Here is a 20,108-nt window from a genome sequence, read left to right as displayed (position 1 = left end):
TTCAAAAATATTCTAGATCAGATGTTTTAACTTGTTACTTTTTCTTCTTTTTACTGGTTTTTTTTTCACATCACCACACTGTATGATCCAAAAAAATATACTACTTTATAACATTTGGCCCGAAGTGAAGAGAACAGAAAGTAAATATGCTGTGAAGGGCTCCAAAAATCTGTTTGGCCACACAGAAATAGATTAGTACTGAAGGCATAATCCGGCCAAATCTATTCTTCAGTGGTAAAATGGGAATTACAGCTTCTGCATATTCTTTGCCTTTGACAGCTCATTGCATTATTTCTGCCAAGCCAAAATAACACATCATAGGTTTTTATTTTTAGCATAAATCAGAGTGTGTGCACTACAAATGGGTTGTAAAAAATACAAGTCAAAGAAAAGGTATTCATAAAGGTATCCTTGGTGAGTTTGGGTTTATGCATACTTTAAACAAAATACAAAGTGTAAAGTCACTGGGGTTCATAAAGTTTACTTAGTTAATATTGGATGGGTGACATATATGAAGCACATTCATACCATCAAATCACATGTAAAAGCAAATATGCAAATAGTAAAGTTCATTATTGTTTGTGAAATGTTATGCACATTTTAAATTTTGGGCCACTAGTTTCATGAATTTCAATGCAGGGAAACAACTTTTTTTAAATGTCTAATCCTGAAACCCTTTATTATCCAACATAGGCCCTGATCCTACAAACACTTATACACCTGAGTAGTCCTCAAGCTCAATGTAAGTAAGTGATTGCAAGAATGGGGGACAAAGCACTCCCTACCTTGACTAGTCCCAATGAAATAAATACAACAAAGGGTGGTAAGGGTTTGCACCATCAGGCCCTAAGCTGTTAAAACTGATAAAATGTTTTACATTTGGGAGTAGTTATTGAAGTAGCACCAAATTCTATTTTATTGTAATTCTTAATACTGATATTTTACGAGATACAAAGAAATCACCATAGGATTTATTCAAACAAGAGAAGTTACAAGTGAAATGTACATATAATGGCAGAAACAGTGGCAAGAATATCCAAAGAGATATTGGCATAACATGTCTTCTTACAACATATGAAGGCTTGATTATCAATTTTTGCCAGTCAGATATATTTTTAAAAAGAAAAATTAAGATTGCTTTTTAGGCTGGAAACTCACTTAAAACTAAAAGAAAGATAAATTACAAGAGGATTTGGAGAAGTATATATAATATGCATTTTGTAGTCCTGAGTTAATGGGAGGAAAAATATATGCTAATAATGATAGGTGTATACTAATCAATACAAAGCTGCATTGTAAGATATATGTAATCAGTTCAGTAATGTGGATAGCAGTTGAAAGACTCTAAACAAAAACACCTTTAATCCTGGCAAACGTATGTATGCTTAAAACATACAGAAAAAAGTGAACAGCCATATTTCTTATGTCATTGGCATCTGTGGGATACTTCAACTGCTACATAAGTATTCTGCAAGATCACCCACCAGTAAGAGACTAAGTCTTCATGCTTAGAAGACACAACTTAAAAAGAGAGAGAGGGAGAGAGAGAATGAAAGGGTTGTTACAACATATGGAGGGAAAAGGTAATGACACCAGTGCAAGATTACACATTTTATTTCCATACACCTTCAGTGGATATAAGAAATTTCTGTTTCTTGCAGAAAGCTTATTTACTAAAATAAGAAGCATAACATAAACAGATCGTGCACCATAATGTCTTACTCTAGTCAGAAAAGAAACATAAGTTCCCTAATGTACAAAGAATGAACAAGTGCTTTTAAATGCCCCCATGTCAAACAAGTGACAAAACATAAAAAGCTGTATTTTAAAATTTTGCTCAAAGTAAAGAGTGCATGTTATCCTTCTCTAAACTAATAAAAACTTAGAAATGTTATAACTCATGAGGAAGACACTGGACTCCCTGGAATTCCAAAAAGTACAACACAATTATACTTTTGCTAAATAGAGATATTATGAGCATTCAAATAAAATATGGGATGATCGTTGTCAACTTCATACCAAAAACTGCAACTATAAGCCAGCTATATTGTCTTAAAACAAGGAAGACATTAATTGTAATTAAAATTAAAGATATACTGAAAGAATAGCAAAATAACTGTAAGGATCTTTAAAGTTCATCTTATGCTGGTAGCAATCAAAACCAAAATACCACAGCTATCACATAATACCTGTCGCAATACACACCCAAATCAATTAGCCCAAATTGAAGTGCTTCATACGGAAGTAAAATAAAAAATAAAATAAAAAAATATAAACAGCAGTGAAAAGTCTTACAATGAGTAAATCCCCAGGCCCTACAGATACACTACAGATTACTATAAAACATTTGTAAAAAGAAACAGACATCTTTTAGTTATGTTTCAGAGTTTTAAAAGCCAGACATTACCATGCTCACTGTGTGAAATCCAATAGTAATTACCAAACAAGGCTCCACTACTTAAGACTTATCTATACTAGCCTATAATTCAGACCATGGGGGTCTGAATAGTGGCTCACACCAAAGTGCTGGACTGTAACTCCTCTGTGTGGATGCTGCGGGACAAACTAAACGGTTCCCAGTTCACATTAACGTAGCCCTCTTCAAACAGGAACCTTTTAGTTCATGCTCACAACATCCAGACAGGGGGAGTTACAATACAGCACTTTGGTACGCACTGCTATTCATTCCTCTGTAGTCCAAACTGCGTGGCAGCAGAGACATACCTTAGTCTGCTCATCTCTTTCCTTGATGAACACAGACACTAGGTATTTAAGTGAAATACTGGCCAATGCAAATTATTGTATTTTCAGTATTGACATCAACTGGAACCAGATACCAAATAAAATGATCATCAAGACAAGTATTTAGCAACTGGACTGAGTCATTCTCGTTTTCTGCAACAATGGCTGCAGAGAAATTCTTGCTGCCATTAGAAACTTACAAGAGAACTTGGAAAGCAGACCTGCTTTGACTTAACCACAAAGGTCAACATCTAGAAAGCAAACCCAATAGCATAAGATAACTAAGATGCTCAATCTATTTAGTTTATTCAAAAGAATGTTGAGAAGTGACTTGATCATGATCTATATGTCCCTACACGGGTCAGAGATTTCTGAGAGCAGACAGCACTTTAATCTTGCAGAAAAGGGCATAATGAGGTCCAGCGGTCAGAACCTAAAGCTAGACAAATTTAGACTAGAAAAAATGGTGCAAATTTTTAACTTAGCAGTAATTAACCATTTGAATAACTTACCTAGGGATATGATGGATTCTCCATCTCTTGAAGTCTTAAATTGAGACTGCACCTCTTTCTAAAAGATATGCCATAGCTCTAACAGAAGCTATGGAATCGAAGAAATTATTGGGTGAGATTTTTTGGCCTATGTTATGCAGGAAATCGGACTAGATAATCATAAAGACCTGTCTGGCCTTAAATTTATTATCTGACTCTTAATAATAAGCAAGAACAACCTCCAAGGAAAAGCAAGAGTACTGAGGCTGATATTGAGGACCAGAGTAACACTCTAGGAAGATGACTTATTAGTACTTAGCACACCAGAGGAGAAACAGATATTATAATAGATTATAGGTCAAATTGTGAAACATTACAGATATAAAATGAGTTACCTAAAACTGAAATGCTTAACTGCAAAAACAAACTAAAATTCCAAGAGATCCCATTTCCAAAAGTGCTTGGAAAACTGAAACAATTGGGTACCTACTTCAAGTTACCCTAAAGGATGTCTTCAAACTAAATATGACTGGCTACTATCCAGACCATTACAACAAATTTAGGACACTGGAAAATTATACTGCTCTTCTTCCTTGGCAGATCAGCAGTTTTCAAAATGAACTGTTTTCACAGATTTCTGTTTCCCTTACAAACGTTTCCTTGTAATCTAAATACCATTTTTAGGGCACTGATTATATATTTATATATATATATAATATATACATTTTTTAAAGATAGTGTTAGAGTATTAATGGGCAATTTTTCACATTCAAGCTGCCCAGCACAGCAGGCCTAGAGGTCACTAGACCAAGAGCAAACATATGGCAAACAGAAAAAACAAGCAAAGAAACCTCTTAAACTATAAAATATGAACAAGCAGTATTCTACTTTCAGATATTACAGAAGCCACCTGCAATGCACTCATTCCAGAATGAAGTCAGTATAACATTTCAAAATTCAGAAGCAAAAAAACAAAACACCAACCTGTATGATATTCTGTTTTCTAACTTTGCAAGTACTGCCTACCAATGATTTTGTCAGTTGACTTTGCTACACTAATTTTAGTTTTTGAAAAGCAAACAGGAATAGCACTTAAATATTGCAGTTCAACGACATTTTCTTAAGTTACCTCCAAACATCCATTGATTTTCTTCACAAATCTAAGTCTACTTTGTGTAAATAAACTAAAGTTGCTGTGCTGTTATTTCATTCAAATATATGGCTGTCATTTAACAGAATAACAGAAGTAAATATTTCTAAAGGATCAAAATATTTATGGCTTTCTTCAGTTATGCAATATCGTGTGTAACCAATGCTACAACAGAACTTATGGTACTCATGATATAAAGTCTTCCTCTGACATAGCAATTAAATACTTTTTCACTTCTAGTGTAAAATTCTGGTCCTATTGAAATCAACTGGATTTTTTTTTTTGCCATTGATTTCTAGTGAGCCAGGATTTGGCCCAGTTTAAAATTTCTCAATTTTTTTTATGAATATTATTATTCAGGATTTTACAATTTTCCCATTTAAATTTAAGTTACATTTTCAATCCAGGGCAAGGATTTTTAAGACAGGAGCAGGGTACAGGGAATGGAGTACACACAGCTGATTATTTTGATTTCCAAAGAGTATGCTTTGGATTTATGTTTTAAATAGTGCTTTTTAGCTCAGTGTAATGGGGTGCACTCACCTCTCGTGATCACCCCCTTGGCCGAGTACATGTGCCCACTCTCTCTCTCTCTCTCTCTGATTGTCCCTGCTCAAACAATAGAGCAGTGCCCCAGGGCTCCCACCCTGAAGACAATGTCTTCACCCTCTTGGGCTTCCTGGCTACAGATCTCCAGCTAGGCCACTACAGTTCAGATCCTTCTCTGGGGTGCCTCAATGTCCAGGCCACTTCCCCCCCAGTGGCTAATGGGGACTTGGTGGGGGGGACCCAGGCCCACCCTCTACTCCAGGCCCCAGCCCAGGCACCCCGTAGATTGCAGCAATCTGCTGTGTCCCTTTAACTATGTCCAACGACTTCTCTAATTCCCTGGGCCACTTCCCCATGGTCCCATGCCATCTTCACCCTTACCTTAGAGCTTTGTCCTAATGGAGTCCCAGCAACCAGCTCAGGTCTCCTTCTCACTCTCCCCGGCTTCTGGCAGTGCTGCCTTGTCTGGGGTCCATCACTCAGCCATACACCATCCACACTCCTGCAACTCAGCAAGGAACTGAACTCCCTCTGGCCCTGCAGCTCCTCTTATACTAGGTTGCTGGGCCCTGATTGACTGTGTCTCACACAGCCACTCTAGGCAGCTTGGAGGACCCTCTTCACTGCCCTTTTTTGGGCTGGGGTGTGGCAGGGCAACAAGGTCTCCAGCAGGGGGCCTCAGAGGGTGTGGCCTCAGAGGGTGTGCACACCAACTTTGTGCACTATCATTACCTTAGAATATTCAATGTGTATTATTCTTGACATAACAGGGAACATTACCAAAGAGCTCATAATATAGATATGAAGATATATACCAAAAACTTTCCAGATCTAATGTCATGGCATGTGATTTATTTAAAAGAAGCTATCACCTGTGCACCTGATCAATGAAAAATAATTTTTATGATGTAAAGACAAAAAAAGATTTAACTTTTTAAAAACATTTTTTTTTTAAGAGGGGGATGAATTTAGTGCTCAGAAAAATCTCTGAAACAAAAGCCCCAGAGACTAGAGTCCTCTTTCAATATAACATGTACAGCCACAGCACTGCAAAATGCTCCATGCTATTTTTCTAATTAGGGATGTAAAAGGTTCAACGGTTAACCAGTAAGCATCAGGCTTACTGTTAGCCAACCTTAATGGTTAACCCTGGCTGCCCTGTGGTGGGACCCCAGCCCCGGCCGCACTGGAGCGGCCCCAGAGCGACCCCAGTCCCGCCAGCTGTCCGGAGCAGCCCCAGCCATGGCCGTGCCACGCCGACTGGCCAGAGTGACCCCAGTCTCAGCCACCCCGTGCCAACCGTCTGGAGGAGTCCCAATCCCGCCAGGCCAGCCGGAGCGACCTCGGTTAACGGTTAACTGGTTAAACAATATAATTTTAATAGTTTAACTGGTTAACTTTTTAAACCGATATTTACATCCCTACTTCTAATTTGCCTAAGTGGGTTGAAACCACTTCTAGAAGATGGGAGAGTTCAGTTTCTCAGCCCATTCGGTGCTGGAACTCTTTGCCAGAAGCCCTAAGAGGCACCAGTGATGGTGCTGGACAGACCTCCAAACACAATTCACATAGGCCACTAAGCAGACTTAGCAGGGTAATCACATTTTAAAATCTCCGCCTTAGTCACTGACTACTTCAGACAAATTTGAATTGTCCACCTAAATGTAAAAGAAAACATATCAAGCCTTCTATACTGGGCTCATAATGACAATATCAGAGCACCTATCAATCCCATTATCAGTCCTATATGCCAACTAATCCCTGCATAATATGCCCAAACATCACAAAGAGTTTGATTTTCGAGAAAAAACAACATTTGAGAAAAACAAATTCTACAAAACCCAGCACATGGAAATTTAAACTACAGAGTGGAAAAGCCAGCACTTCATCCAATAAGCCACACAAACCACAGATATTTTTACACCCCCTCTGCCAACACACACAATTTCCCCAGTAACATGAAAGCCCCTTCAATGTGGGAACACAGTCTAAATTTCCTGTGTTCCCAGGACCAGATTCAGTCTCATGATTAAAGACTGTAAAATGAAATGGTACCAAAACAATCATTCTCATTACAATCTGAAGGCTCTGTGTGGGGGGGCTGCATGTTTCTCAGTTCTCCCTTCGGTGCCACTTTTTAGACAACCTGCCATTTTTGTTCTGAAGAACCGTGAATCATCTGACTGGCTGAGGATTATTAGAAACATATTTCTAGAAAGATAATTCACAAAATTCCTTTTGCAATCACTTTCAACGGAATAAATTTCTTTGCAGTTTGCTGCAATATATTGGTATTAAAATCAGCTTATAAGGTGGCAAAACCAATGACACAAGACAACTTTTAATAATATGGAAGCATCAGACTCTACAGACCCCAATGCCTCTGTTGACCCCTTCAAATGTTAACATGCATGAAAACAACAAAAGGTTTTGTAGCTATATAAATCATGTAAGGAATACAACTTTGAACTCGGATTCAAAATCAAAACAAACATGTACAGTTAAACAACCCAAACGTATAGGTAGACTACGAGAGGAAAACTCTTATTGACTGCTGGAAATTTACACTGGACATGGCGACAATATATATTACAGCATTGTCCCCTTTGCCACTCTTTCCCCTGTTTTTTAAAATATTCATTTAATAACAGATGCACTGTTTGATTAGTTTTATATAAAATATGAAGGACTACTGGTAAAAGAGGCAAGAGTTTTTGCTTATTTTTTCCTATCAAACAATCGTCGAGATGTACTGATGTGATTATTCGTTGCAATAGTAGATAAGTGTTACTAAACTGACCTTGCTGTACTGATGTACTACATTGTTAAACATTCCATATTTATGTTTGTATTTTGAATCCCTGTGTACTACTGAAGTTGTAGAATTTTAAATTTACATTCCTTTTTGTGATTCATTCTCTTTCCATTAGCTTCCAGAACTTTTGTTACATTAATGGTTCTCTGTAGGGAACTAAAGATCTACATGAATGGATCACTTTGCAGGATTAGGGCTTTAAAATGCGGGTACTCTGCCTAAATGGGGAATAATAGCCACATGCCTAAAGTATGAGCTTCCAAAGGCTATGCTATAATTTCATGATTAGCAATATGATAATCTTAATAAAAACCACAATCCAGGCTTAAACCTGAAAAATCACTGCCCTCAACATTCCTTTTCAAGTTTCATTATGTTGTTATAAATTTATACAAGTATGTAATAAATATAAACTTACGAACTTGGGACTTTTTATGTGTAGTCATATTCAGGTTTGGGGTTTTTTAACAATTAGACATGAACTTTGTCCATTAATAGCTTTTGGAAGTTTAAAAGGAATGTCCAAGACAAGACATTTCTATATTATTTACTGTTAGGGTTGCCAGGCGTCTGGTTTTCAACCAGAACCACCCGGTCGAAAAGGAACCCTGGCAGCTCTGACTAGGCCACTAAAAGTCCAGTCGGCAGTGAAGCAGGTCTAAGTTACGCTCCCTGCCTGCCCTGGTTCTGCGTGGCTCCCAGAAGTGGCAACATGTCCTTGTGGCCCGCCCCTAGGCACAGGGGTGGCCACGGGGGATCCATGCGCTGCTCCCACCCAGAGTGCCGGCTCCGCAGCTCTCATTGGCTGGGAACCACAGCCAATGGGTGCTGCAGAGCCAGTGCCTGTGGACCGAAGCAGTGCGCGGACCCTCCTGGCTGCACCTCAGCCTAGGAGCTGGAAATGCCAGCTGCTTCCAGGAGCCGCCTGGCCGGAGCCCGCACCCCCACCCCTGCCCCAGGTTGGAACCCCCTCCCGCACCCTAACTGCCTCCCAGAGACTGCATTCTTCACCCCCTGCCTCAGTCTGGAGCCCTCTCCCACACTCCGAACCCCTCATCCCTGGCCTCACCCCAGAGCCTGCACCCCCAGCCACAGCCCTCACCCTCACCCGCACCCCAACCCCCTGCCCCAGCCCAGTGAAAATGAACAAGTGAGAGACAGTGGGGGAGAATGAGCAATGGAGAGAGGAGTGAGCAGGGGGATCCTCGGAGAAGGGGCGGGGCATGGGCAGGGCCTCAGAAAGGGGTGGATCAAGGGTGTTTGGTTTTCTGCAATTAGAAAGTTGGCAACCCTCTTCACTGTTCCTGAACTAACTTTTATATGAATTTTTGCATTAGGTGCAAAGTATGCATTATGTTAAGTATTAGCCAACAGACTATAAGTTAGCTAACTCATAGCCTTTCACTCACAGGTTATCAGTATGAACCTAACTCAGTGAAATAGTGACCAATGGTCTTTACCATCCGATGGCTGTTTGATGGCCCATTTGAAAGTAGTCAGTGTCTAGGAACCTTATACTGCATGTTATACTATCTCCAGCATAATATATGCTTTTATAAAAATTGAACAGGCACAGAAATTGAACTATCATCTATATCCTCCATAAAGGAGGTCCCAGTAGGTCAAGACTGAGATATATGAGAGGATGCACTGCTGCTGTAATTAATTCTGTACAGATTACACTTCTGTCTGTAGTGCTGTCAGCTCAGCACCTTTCTTAAAAATTAAGCCAAGTTCAAAATAAAAAAAATGTTTATAACACTTTTACCTTTTAAAATATAATTTTATGGACCAGCAAACAGTAGTTAAATAAAACATTACAGTCACTCCAGAGAACACAAACACAGATTTTAGGTATTGGCATGTGGGCCATATAAATCGGTCTGACTAAAGTTAGTGTTTTAAATCTATTTTTAGGCACCTAAATGAACGTGGTCTTATTTTCTAAGGTGCTGATTTCAAATGAGTTATGTGGCTGTTCAGCAACTCTGAAATTAAGGAAACTTTTTAGGTGCCTAAAACTTGATTTAAGAGCCTAACTTCAAGTAACTTAGATTTGAAAGTTTTAGCCACAGAATCTAATGGTATATTTCATCAACTATTATTTTTCTAATCAAATATAATCCTTGTGACCAGATATGCTGTGCACACTACTCAATGTTTAAAGTAATGCAGTTTCTTGGCATTTGCTGTTTTTAATATACTAAAATTTATTAGACCTTATTACTCAGGAAATAATCAGCTTAATCTACTTAGAGAATGCTAAAAAGGAAAAATTCAGATATATCAAAAAACTTGTATAATTATTAAATTGCATCTCCAAAGAGTTTAACAAACATTTGTATCAGATAACTATCTTCATCTTCATGTTACGCTAAAAAAATTCTAAAATCATTTGTGGCTTTTCAGGCTCTTTGGCTCAGAAAAAAAGGAGCCAGAGGATTACAAACACATCCTTAAAACCACTTCCATAATAACCACAAATTACAGAAGCTATGTCTAAAGATGAAATTTCTCAGAATAGTCCAGTAAATCTGCCTCTGAAAATATTCTGGAATTATCTTAACATAAGTAATCTAGAAACATATCAATGTATGATTCATACAGTAGACCATACATAGTATTTCATTGCCAACAAAATGTGGCCAGTATTAGTTTCCAGCTTGTAAAAGATTCCAGTAACGGTGTTGATTGCCTGATACCCATATTATATAACAAAGTCAATTTTATTCTTGCCAATACTGAATTTTGAGAAAAATTCATATATCTACATGTATACACATCTACCCCACATATGTGATGTTGATATCCTGGTAATAAATTGCGGATCCACATTGCATTTTTAATGCACCTTTTACAACCTCACCTATAACACTGCCTACGAATCTATCTTCCTTGGGGTTTATCTCAAAGTTCCAAACTTCCCAGTAGCTGCCTTCAGTCACTGGCTTTTTTTAAATGCTGTGGTTTAAAAATCATTCCTCTTCTCCCCAAATGGGAAATTCTCACCACCCTACTCCAAAATCCCCACAACCCTCTTGTTTTGGAATGCAAACTGGGCAATGGACTAATGCCAGGTTGACGATCCACAATCTTATCTTCCACAACTGTGAACAAGGATATTTACTGCTTTTCAGCAAGGCACACAGTGTACTTGCTTGTAGCCCTAGGTATCTTGAGACAGGATTTAAAGTAGTATTGTATACATAAAAGTGCCATTTAAAAAAAAAGATTTTAAAAGTATTTTACCTTTGTTACTTTTAATATCCCCTTCTCACCCTGAGGCCTGTATAGTTGGACTCATAGCACTAACTTCACAAGTAGAATACAAAGAAACAGTCTCAATAACATACTTAAAAGTGTCTAAAACATTTCTAAAATAATTTTTCTGTTACATAGACAAGATACATGTCTCTGTGCCAGACAGAATTCATGATGCTGTGGTATGATTATTGACACTTGCTTGGGATGCCATGCATAACTGACTGAGGAGTCACCCAGCCATTCCCAAGCCCTTTATAACATCCTTCACAATTTTGCATTACATATTTTAAGTTCTGCGAGTGTAAAAAATAATCAGAAACGTTACAAATTTTGATGGAATTTTCTGTTCCCTAAAATAAACGTCTGAAAGTTTGATGTGGGGGAGAATAGAATAGATGAGACTTTTGCAATATATTATACTACAAGTTGAAAATTATACATATATAGACAATATAAATATTTGAAATTATACATATGTGGAAAATATATAATGTTTGTGTATGTTTACGTTATTTTAGGTGGTGCAAGTAGCACTGCCTAATACTGGGAATGGTCAGGCAATCTTAAAAGACTCTTTTTGGTTGCTTATTACTTTGCCAAACTTTAACAACTGGGGCTGAAATTTTCCATATTAAGTGTCCACTTTGGGCTGCCCTCCCCCACCCCCAACCCAAACAGTTCAGCAGTTTCTGAGAACAAGGCTAAGGAAAAAATATGATTTGCCCATGTTAAAAAATTCTGGTGACCTTTTCTTTGAACAGCTTTTGCATGCCTGTACTCTGCAGCAGGGATTTGACATTTATGTCAGGGATGTGCTTTTTGCTGTCTCCATGAAAATCTGCCTAAATCTGGCCATATTATATGACTCTGAAAAATTGCAGTGTGAACATGCTCACTAGAGATATCTTCAGTTTTGGCAGTTAAAATCTCCAAAGATTTCGTTGTCACTAAGCATGGAACTGAGAAGAGAAGCCTGTTTCTCCAGTGCTCTCAGAGACCTCCCTGCTGGCACCAAAGCAGCAGGGAGGAATAAGCTATCTGATTTGAATGCAGATGAGACAAGAGTCAGACAGAGAGGAAGCGGGAAGAAGTAGTTTGGGGGTGGGTGGGGCTAGGAAAATGGAGAGCTAGTTGGCTGCTAAGGAGGGAAAGCTGAGATAGGACAATGAGCTGGGGCAAGACAACAGCTGTAAGGACAAAGAGACTGGGACAAGGAACCATGGAGAAAGCAGAAGGAGACAAGGAGATGGAGAGTGGTTAGAGTGGGGAGACAGACTGGACAAAGAGAGAGACCAGGACTAGAAATCAAATGACAGGGTAGGGGGAAGCATGGAAAGAGATTGCATGAGAAGCAAGGGGAGGGAGGAGACAGGGACTGGGACTGGATGGGCAGGCAAGGAGACTGGGATGAGGAGCTCAAAGGATGTGGGTGGGAAGAAACAGTAATGACATAGGTTGGAGGGATAGGGCAGAAAGGATTAAGCTTGAAGAGAGCGGATGGACAAGTCTGTGCCCATTAGAGTACACTCCCCTTCACAGCCCAGCATGGAAACAAAATATGCATCTCACCATTCCTCTGCTGTCAGCAAATATCAATGAAACCTCCTAGCAAAGGGTCTCTCTCTTCCCCTTCTAATACTGGTCCACATACAGAATGACAATGCCCTACTACTCCATTACCTCAAGTGGCAGAGGTCTGTGCATGAAATCTAAAGGTTCCAATCACGCTAAAGGTTCCAATCCCCTCTTCATTCAGTGCGAGGGAAGGACCTGCTCTGGGAATTAATCAAGATTGTGTGTAAGACTGCTCTCTGTTCAACCCTTGCCTTATTTGTAGCAAAAGCTGGAAGATCTGTAGTGAATGAGGCAAGAGACGTCAGAAACAGAAAGGATGGTCTCATGGTTAAACCAGTTGAAAGCTTCCCTGGAGAACTGGATTCTATCTCTGACATGGAACAGAATTCCTGTGTGATGCTGAGCAAGTCACTTAAGCTAAACTTTTCACAAGTGGTCACTAACTACATATTTCTAATTTTCTGGGAGTCCAACTTGAGATCCTGGGGACTGATTTACAGAAGTGCTCCAACTGGAGTCTCGGGAGCTGTGCTTTGAACATATAAAGTACTTCCTCAGGCAAGGATTTTTTTTATTATTATAATTATAATTGCCAATGTAATAATGCTAATTCGTAATTCTTGGGACAGAAAATCTTTAAATATATAAGATTTCTTTGTAGCATTTTAGTTAAATACCAATTCATCTAGGTTACTGCAAATTTTCTGAGAAATAATCTTTTTTCAACAACGTGTGTGCAAAAGCAGATTTCCAACACACAGAGTCTGAATTTCTGAGATTGCAACATTACTAGGAGAAACTGGCATTTCCCATCAATGCAGTACATCTACTCTGCTGCAAGTCGTCTGAGTTCAGGAGTACAGATTTGATCAAGCAAGTTATTGAAAGCCTCTGACGTATTTTTTAAATATTTCTTGTTTATTCCGACAATAAACTGTGCCTCATTTTTGTTTGTGCTGTGGTATTTGCTAGCAAATTTTTGCCTAAAAGGAAGGCTGTGTTTCCACTCTTTAAACCTGCTATTTCCAGATCAATTCTGGGACATGATTTCAACAACAAGAGAAAAACATTCAAGTCATTACGTGAGATAACGTACAAAAACAGCTTACCATCCTTTTTTATGGATACAGTATATTTGGCACCATTTAATGTTTGCAAATTTTACTCTCCCCAGCTAATGAAGCTCATATGTGATAGCTCACTGGTTTCAGTTAGCTAGGAACAGAGGTAAAGAACGTCTTTTCCCAAATGAGAGAGTGTTGGATGGGTATATTTTCACTATCATTCAAAAAAGGTCCTTCTATATGCATCCCTAACTAGACAGGGCTCCACATCCTTCTGACATGACACCACATTTTTATATATACCCCTCAGACTGCCTACTTCTCCCCACCTTTCACTGACATCCCCCAAATCTACTTCTTGTTCCCCTTATTCCTCTGACTCCTTAACTGTTTTCTGTCTAGTTCCCTAACACATTCCCTTTGTCTGAGGCCCTCTCCCAGCACATCCATGTGGAGATATGAGGGTCTGGGGAAAAAAAGGAAATTTTAGGAGGAAAATTTTTTCTAGGTTTTTTTTTCCTGAGGCCCGGTACGGAAAAATTGGAAATTTGGGGAAAAATTGAAAATCAACTGTTATATGAAATATATTCTCAGAATAAACAGTGAAAGGAGGAGGAAAGAAGGAAAACTTGAGCTATTCTAGCACATCCAAGAATATATTAGTAACGGTTTACGTTGTATATAAGACTGGTATGGTTAATTTTGTCTACAATTATACTTGCATATATGATAATGCACTATTAAAGAGTCTGGTGTTACTATAAAGTTTGGATATATACCCGAATTTACTGTTGATCCTTAATATTGTGCTCTCAAAACAACATTACAGTTACATCATTTTCTAAATCTTTTTTCTAGAAACAGGAGTTTCTGCTGGGTCTGCATGACAATGTCAGGTCAGGTCTATTGGCATACAATTTCTGAGCCCAAAGGATACAACCTTCTTTTTTTGTTTACAACAATACTGATGCTTTCTATTTTCAACATTTTATATGTTTTCCACTCTTTGACAACAGGCAAAATGGCAACTACATTTGTCAGGCATGTCCATCCCTAATACTAGATATATTTGTCATGATTACTCAACTCAAAACTAGATCATTTGTATTTATTTCACAAAGATACCAAACAGTACTTTTTATGTGCTAAATTCAATATATATCTCATTCTTTAAAAACGTAAGCGAAGTTAAGTTTTGATAAACAAGTAACTACCTCAGATATTTCAAATTCTCAGAAAATTTCCACTTTTTTTCCCCAAATACCTTCAAAATTTCCAGAAATCTTACATCTCTAACTCCACACTCTCCTGTCTCTTGTCTGGCCCAAAAGGACCACAATAGTCTCCCCTCCCCCACCCGCCCAGCTCTAATGGAAATAATGGAAGGTAGCGGCTATTCTTGGCAGGGATGGCCTCACGTTCACCTGCAAAGGTTAACAGAATATGGTGGCTGTGACACTTTAGGGTCTTATGGCTGGGGGACAATTTAGGATATTATGAATACCAATATTGTAAAATTTCAATGAGTTATGCCAGATATGCCATGTAATATGTCTGCAAATATGTTACAATTTGCCAGATATGATAATCTCATTTATGTGTTTGTATCACCTCTATTATGGATTATAGATATGTCTGTATTTCAAAAATTGTGCTATGCTTCTGGGTGACACTCCCAGACAGTTTGGCATCAGCTCTGCCTAGCCTTATTGATAGCCCATTAAGGACCATCAGCTATGCATTGACCTATTGAGAGAAGGCAAGGGATACACCTTATGACGCAGCAAGGCATGCAGGGCCATGCCTATGGACAGAACTCTAAGGCTTCCAAGCCATGTGCTGTGCAGCTTGTGTTTGGGACAAAGAAAGCACAAGCCGCATGGCAAAAGACTATAAAAGGCAGCTGCACCATCTCCATTTTGTCTTCAATCCTGCTTCTTACTTCTGGAGAAACTTTGCTACAAACTGAAGCTCTGAACAAAGGACTGAATGACCCATCCAAGCTGTGGATGTGTTCCAGAGGGACCTTTAAGCCAGCAAACTCACCAGTACTGCTAGGACCCTCATGGACTTTGAATCTTTGTATATATGGGATTGCTTTACCATTTAACATCTCTCTTCTTGTACTTTTTTCTTTATAATAAACCTTTAGGTTTAGATACTAAAGGATTGGCTGGCAGCGTGGTATTTTGGGTAAGATCCAAACCTATACTGACCTGGTGACATGGCTGACCCTTTGGGGTCTGAAGAACATTTTGTATATATGTGAGCAGAGTTTTTTTAAATAACTTCTCGCTGTACTGGACTGTACTGGACCTATGTGCTGACTGGGAGCCAGAGGACTGGAATGCAATAAAGGGGGCTATATGATTCCTCTTTTGCTTCTTGACATCCAGTGTGGGGGATCAGAAGCACAGTTTGTGACTAGTTGAGGAGTTTAACTTCAATGTCACCCACTAGTCTTGGGAGTATCTGTTCTCCCTTTTGCAGCCTGCCCTGACCTTGCCATTTCCAGTGAGGGCTGCCCCAGGCACCACGAGTCACTGTGGCCATCTAAAAAAAACCAACGAGGAGTACTTGTGGCACCTTAGAGACTAACAAATGTATTTGGGCGTAAGCTTTCGTCGTCTAAAACCCACTTCAGTAGATGGATGGAGTGAAAAATACAGTAGGCAGGTATATATACACAGTACATGAAAAGATGGGAGTTGCCTTACCAAGTTGGGGGGCGGGGGTCAATGCCAACAAAACAATTCAATTAAAGTGGAAGTGGGCTATTCTCAAAGTAGAATACCAACAGAGGAAAAATCACTTTTGTAGTGGAAATGAGGCCAATGTAACAAGGGTGGCCCATTTCAAACAGCTGACAAGAAGGTGCGAGTAACAGTAGGGGGAAATTAGTTTTTGTAGTGACCCATCCACTCCCAGTCTTTATTCAGGCCTAATTTGATGGTGTCCAGTTTGCAAATTAATTCCAGTTCTGCAGTTTCTCATTGGAGTCAGTTTTTGAAGTTTTTTTGTTGAAGAATTGCCACTTTTAAGTCTGTTATTAAGTGTCTAGGGAGACTGAAGTGTTCTCCGACTGGTTTTTAATGTTATAATTCTTGACGTCTGATTTGTGTCCATTTATTCTTTTGCGTAGAGACTGTCCAGTTTGGCCAATGTACATGGCCTTTGCACACGTACTCTCTCTAGAACACTTCCAAATCTCCAGCAACTTTCTGAATACCACAATCAGCTTCAGCAATGGAACCCTACAGACAACTATATACAAGAAACCTGCAGCTGTCCACGCTTACCTTCACAGATCCAGTAACCACCTCAAATACACCAAGAACTAGGTTATCAACAGCCAGGCACTCAGATACCACAGAATATGCTCTGAGGAGAAAGTGTGGGTTACACACCTTAACACAAACTTGCCTTCACCAAAGAAGGGAAGAGAAGAAGATCTCATCATGGAACAGGTCACGCAAATACCCTGAGAGAACCTACTTCAATACAGGGGGAAAAAACCCTCCAATTGCACTTCCCTGTTTGTCACCTACCACCCCACACTGGAACACATATGGGGTAACATCAAACAATGCAACCCATACTCAAAAGATTAATTCACTACACATCAGAAATCATGGACTTAATAAAGACATTGGATTTATGGTTTATTAAAACAATCAATAATCCACCAACCCCCACCCCCACCCCTTTTTGTCCTGTGATGGGCCACTTCTCCCTGAATGTTCTCTTACAATATGTGTTAACTACTTGTGCTAAACAATCTGTTCCATCTTGTATTTAGCGATGACACTCTGAGTACCTTTCCAAGACCCGAAGAAAAGCTCCATGCAGCTCAAAAGCTTGTCTCTTTCACCAACAGAAGTTGGTCCAACTTCTTCTCTCAGGGTTGGAAAGAAAAGTGTTTTCAGCACTGGTGCAGGAGACCTATCAACTCTAGGGCTCTCAACATTTCCAACACAGGTGGAACTGAACCAGCAACAGTGACAATTTTTTGTAAATATTCCCTAGCATGGAAAAGATCTAAGAAACAAGTTGCTTAGCGTAGACAGGGCCTAGATCAGACATTGCTAAGTATCTGCTTAGTCTCAAAAGATAAAGTGTAGGCTCTGTGACTCCCACACAACCACTCTGTCAGGCGATATTTACAATGGCTTGTAGCCGCATTGAAAAAAAAAGTAATGTGCAAAATATGCATTTCAGTCATTACAGAGAAGGGATTGGGAAATATGAAGGAACAATTCCAACACAAATGGCAGAAAAAACCTCCTTCCAGCCTAAGCTGCGAGACAGGAAAATCCTGCTTTGCAGAACTCGTAAACCCATGACAATTTGGAAATGGACAGCAGGGTATTGAAATAATATATCTGAAACTTCCTTGACTCCACTTAAATTTTTGGGGTTTTTAGGCTGATATTGCTTAAGAAAATTAGCATTTAAATGTTCCCAGTGAAGCTCCCCAACTAACACCTCACTGAAGTAAACAAGGTGTAGGTGGAAAGAACAGTTCACACCTTTGATGCTGCAGGACATTTTCTGCAGTAATAATCATACTTGCTTGCCATTGTAAAGCACTCTGTATATTTGGAGAATGGCACAGACATTAACTAATTAATCCTCATACCACCCCTGTGAGGCAGGTCTGGATACACAGCTAGGCTGAGTTTACCTTGTGATGGTTATTTCGGAAAGGAGAAGGCTACTTTTATTGTTTAATCTAAGAAATCCTAGATTGTGAAGCAATAGAAGAATTTTCGAAAAAATTGAAACTGCAGAATCTCTTACCAGCAGCATTACTACCATGAAACCTAAGTAAAATTTACAAAACAGAACAAACAATAGAGGTAAACAGAGATTAAACTAATAATGGGATTCAGGCATTTTCATTCTCAGATACCAGAAGAATTTCTTGAAGGGCAAGAAATTTTATATATACCCAAACAGTTTACACTACTCTTCTAAGCCACATTTAGGCTGTGTCTACAACAAGGAATTTTAAAGAAAAATATCCAACCACTGCTACCACTATTTCAGCTGAATCATTGTTAGCATCAGTGAGAGTCCTAGCATAGCTCAAAAGCAAGTTTGATTAATAGAATAGCAAAACACCAAAAGCAACTGGAACCTTGTTTAATTTTATTTTGTATAATTCCTAATGCAGAGAAAGCTTAAGAGGATAGGTTTCAGAGTAACAGCCGTGTTAGTCTGTATTCGCAAAAAGAAAAGGAGTACTTGTGGCACCTTAGAGACTAACCAATTTATTTGAGCATGAGCTTTCGTGAGCTACAGCTCACTTCATCAGATGCATACCGTGGAAACTGCAGCAGACTTTATATATACACAGAGAATATGAAACAATACCTCCTCCCACCCCACTGTCCTGCTGGTAATAGCTTATCTAAAGTAATCTTCAGGTTAGGCCATTTCCAGCACAAATCCAGGTTTTCTCACCCTCCACCCCCCCACACAAATTCACTCTCCTGCTGGTGATAGCCCATCCAAAGTGACAACTCTTTACACAATGTGCATGATAATGAAGTTAGGCCATTTCCTGCACAAATCCAGGTTCTTTCACTCCCTCACCCCCCTCCAAAAACCCACCCCCATACACACACAAACTCACTCTCCTGCTGGTAATAGCTCATCCAAACTGACCATTCTCCAAGTTTAAATCCAAGTTAAACCAGAACATCTGGGGGGGGGGGGGGGGTAGGAAAAAACAAGAAGAAATAGGTTACCTTGCATAATGACTTAGCCACTCCCAGTCTCTATTTAAGCCTAAATTAATAGTATCCAATTTGCAAATGAATTCCAATTCAGCAGTTTCTCGCTGGAGTCTGGATTTGAAGTTTTTTTGTTTTAAGATAGCGACCTTCATGTCTGTGATTGCGTGACCAGAGAGATTGAAGTGTTCTCCGACTGGTTTATGAATGTTATAATTCTTGACATCTGATTTGTGTCCATTTATTCTTTTACGTAGAGACTGTCCAGTTTGACCAATGTACATGGCAGAGGGGCATTGCTGGCACATGATGGCATAAATCACATTGGTGGATGTGCAGGTGAACGAGCCTCTGATAGTGTGGCTGATGTTATTAGGCCCTGTGATGGTGTCCCCTGAATAGATATGTGGGCACAATTGGCCACGGGCTTTGTTGCAAGGATAAGTTCCTGGGTTAGTGGTTCTGTTGTGTGGTATGTGGTTGTTGGTGAGTATTTGCTTCAGGTTGCGGGGCTGTCTGTAGGCAAGGACTGGCCTGTCTCCCAAGATTTGTGAGAGTGTTGGGTCATCCTTTAGGATAGGTTGTAGATCCTTAATAATGCGTTGGAGGGGTTTTAGTTGGGGGCTGAAGGTGACGGCTAGTGGCGTTCTGTTATTTTCTTTGTTAGGCCTGTCCTGTAGTAGGTAACTTCTGGGAACTCTTCTGGCTCTATCAATCTGT

General features: G+C 39.4%; 1 protein-coding gene across 3 annotated transcripts in view; it reads right to left on the bottom strand.

Annotated features, from left to right (window-relative positions):
• The window catches only part of EML4 (EMAP like 4), a 254,826-nt gene that overhangs the window by 117,190 nt on the left and 117,528 nt on the right, over positions 1–20,108 (bottom strand). The window lies entirely within an intron of this gene.

Source organism: Eretmochelys imbricata, chromosome 3 (assembly GCF_965152235.1).
Source record: "Eretmochelys imbricata isolate rEreImb1 chromosome 3, rEreImb1.hap1, whole genome shotgun sequence".
NCBI classification, from domain to species: Eukaryota; Metazoa; Chordata; order Testudines; family Cheloniidae; genus Eretmochelys; species Eretmochelys imbricata.
Note: the sequence above shows the minus strand (reverse complement) of the source record. Positions and strands in the feature narration are given on the sequence as shown.